The sequence below is a fragment of the Anomaloglossus baeobatrachus genome, unplaced genomic scaffold (genome assembly GCF_048569485.1).
Source record: "Anomaloglossus baeobatrachus isolate aAnoBae1 unplaced genomic scaffold, aAnoBae1.hap1 Scaffold_66, whole genome shotgun sequence".
NCBI classification, from domain to species: Eukaryota; Metazoa; Chordata; class Amphibia; order Anura; family Aromobatidae; genus Anomaloglossus; species Anomaloglossus baeobatrachus.
Window position 1 is genome coordinate 683,580 of NW_027445030.1, and position 3,243 is coordinate 686,822.

Genomic DNA, 3,243 nt, shown 5'->3' on the forward strand with positions numbered 1-3,243 from the left:
TAACTAAATTGCCTTAATATTGTCATGCATTAGAATGACTGTCTTAGGTAATGATAAATATTTTCTACAGGAAGAGGAGTGTTTGCTGAAACTGAAATCGAAAAAGGGAGTTTTGTTGCAGAATATCGAGGCGAGCTCACGTATGCACTTACGATGGTAGACAACTACTCGAGATTTATGGTTGTGGTACAAGTCAAAGATCTAATGGCCCATACTGCAGCGAAGGTCTTCCAAGCACACTTATGCAGACCTCATGGCTACTCAGAGAGAGTCCTCACAGATCAAGGCACAGCCTTTGAAGCGGAAATCTTCAAGGACTTCTGCAGCTTTTACCGATGCAGGAAGATGCGCACTACACCCTACCATGCTCAAACCAATGGTTATCAACCTGCTCAGGACTTTACCCCATATTCCAGATGTGGCCTTACAAGTGATTTATAGAGGGGTAACAATACGTTGGGATCACCGGATCTAATCTCCCTTTTTATACACCCTAAAATCTTGTTTGCTTTAGAATAAACAATAACATCATAAAGGTATAGCAGTACCGTTTCAAAGTTTCGGTGTCCCAAGCAGCATTCCATCAGCCTCTGGAAGGTTCCTGGCAAATTGCACAGCTCGAAGGGCATGCTTTTGAACTCGCAGAGACCCATCGGGGTGGCAAAGGCGGTCTTCTCCCGGTCTGCCTCAGCAACGGACACTTGCCAATAGCGACTAGTGAGATCAAGGGTAGAAAAATAATTTTCAGTTCTCAATGCAGCTAGCTATTCCTCTATACAGGGGAGTGGTGCTGTCCTTCTTCTTTAACAGGACCAACGGAGCTGCCCAGAGGCTACAACTGTCACGGATAACCCCAGCCTCCTTCATGTTGCTCAACATGTCCTTGGTACACTGGTAATGTGCAGGTAGTTTTGGCTTATATCTCTCTTTGATGGGTGGGTGTGCACTTGTGGGGATGTAGTGTTTGACCCCTTTTATTCTTCAAAAGTCTAGCGGATGTTTGCTGAAGACTTGCTCGTATTCTTGCACTAGCCTGTAGACCCCCTTCTTGTGATGTGAAGGTGTGGAGTCAGTGCCTACGTGTAATTCCTTACACCACTCCTATGGCTGACTTGGTGAGCTGTCACTGAATGGGTGGGCTGAAGCAATGGTGGATGCTGCTGTTTGGATAGCATGTGTATCTACTGAGAACAGCTTATCAATGGTGGCAAATCGGAGCAGCTTAATCTCTTGCTCTCCGCAGTTCAACACTCTCATGGGCACTCTTCCCTTCCATATTAATGAATAAAACTATGATGTAAATGTAAATAGCATATAGATACCCCACAAATGCAGATAAAAGTAGGTTATGGGAAAAGGGGGAAGAGAGAAACAGGAAAATAGTGGAATAAAGTATACCTTCCAGGTGGGAGAGGAAATGGCAGCACAGCCAATGGAGGTGAAGCAAGGGGAGCCTGCAACTAAAGAGTTGAGAGCGTTATCACATGGTGACTGAGCCTGATTGTAACGGGAGCATAGAGGTGCCGATCCTGTCTTACCTGCGTTGGTGTAGAAGTGGGTGTCCTGTGGTGGAGTCAGCTATGTGCAGTGGTGGCCGTGGGTTCTTTTATGTGCGACCGTAGTAATAGCTGCGCCCACTTCCTGTATGGGAGTGGAATGCAGTGAGGGTAATGGAACGCACGCCTGCGCATTTGTGTTTAACGTCGCGCATGTGCAGAACGGAGAAAAGGCTGCGCTCACTTCCTAATGAAAGGGAGTGAGACGCATCTGGGAAGGGAAGGGAAAAGATTAGGGTTTGGGGATGATGAAAGGGCTTTCTACGGGCAAGGATGGCAAAGGGTGGCAGTGACGGAAAGTCAGGCAGCCTGTCCTGTCCTGTCCTGTCCGTCCGTCTTTTTGTATCATGAATTGGAAAGACTGCAAGGGGGAGGGGAGGTGCTTGTGTCCAAAAGGAGGAGTTATTCAGATTCATTGCAGTGGGCGGCGGCTGCAAAAAGCACCATTCTTCCTGTTTTTGCTCTGCAAAACAGCCTTTTCAAGGGTTGGCTTGGGTGACAAACTGTCTTCTGTAGGCGTGGGTTTGTCTCCCTCTCCCTAAGATGTGTCCGGTATAGGCCAGGGTGCCACTCAAGGCCGTAACCAATTCGGGTTATAGCTTCTCGGCCTTTTGGCTAAGATCAAGTGTAGTTTCGGAGGACGCTACCTTGGTCGGTACTGGAAGGTGCCTGGGATTGCACGTCTGCCGGCCTTGAGGAAGTGTGTGCGCCTTCTGGTGACACATAGCCCTCTTGTGCCTGGACGGTTCCCAGGCAACGGGAGGCGATCACCTTTGTTATTTTGAAGTCCTACTGATAAACAGAAAAAAAAAAAAATTAAATCTGTTCTTATCAGTTTAATATCTGATACGTCCCCTCTCTGGGGACCATATATTAAATGGATTTTTAGAACAAGGAGATGGAAAAAATCTTGCTCTGTCCACTCCACGCATTGACCTGGTATTGCAGTACCTCCAGGACCGGTGCACCCCTTCTTAACCCAGTTTCCAAAAGCAGAACTCAATTCACCTGATTCAAATGAGCCCCATTAGTGAATTGAAAGAAAGCAAAAACTTTATATGCACCTCAATTTGGCCAATTCACTTTTCACACTTTCACCCTTTTATTTATCTTTCACACCTTTTACTTGCTTTATTGATGCAAAAAGCTGTGCCAAATAGCAAACTCATCTCCACTCAACTTGACCAACTCTGCTATGTCCCGTGCAGTATCTTATTCTCAGTCTTATCTAGATCATTTGCAATTGAATAGAATAGATCCCTTTTGGCTGCTTATGACTGTGTAAAATATGTAGTTTTACTGGGCTGGGATGAGAGAATCCATTGAAGCATGGTGTAGGGATTGTGGTTCCTGTGTGCTAAGAAGAGAGGCTGGCACCAGCCAGAAAGCCCCATTGCAGCCAATAATCACTTAATAACTTTTTCAACTTGTCATCATATGGGAGGCCTTCCATTCCTTGTAGTAGTCTAGTTGCCCACCTTTGAACTGACTCTAACTTCTGAATGTCCTTTTTAAAATGTGGAGCCCAAAACTGGTTCCCATATTCCAGATGTAGCCTTACAAGTGATTTATAGAGGTGTAACAATACGTTGGGATCACGGGATCTAATCTCCCTTTTTATACACCCTAAAATCTTGTCCCAAGCAGCATTCCATCAGCCTCTGGAAGGTTCCTGGCGCATTGCACA

At 45.9% G+C, this 3,243-nt stretch overlaps 1 pseudogene; it reads left to right on the top strand.

Moving 5' to 3' along the window:
- Positions 1–2,322: 2,322 nt before the first annotated feature.
- Positions 2,323–2,529, top strand: LOC142286494 (U2 spliceosomal RNA; annotated as a pseudogene).
- The last annotated feature ends 714 nt before the right edge of the window (positions 2,530–3,243 follow it).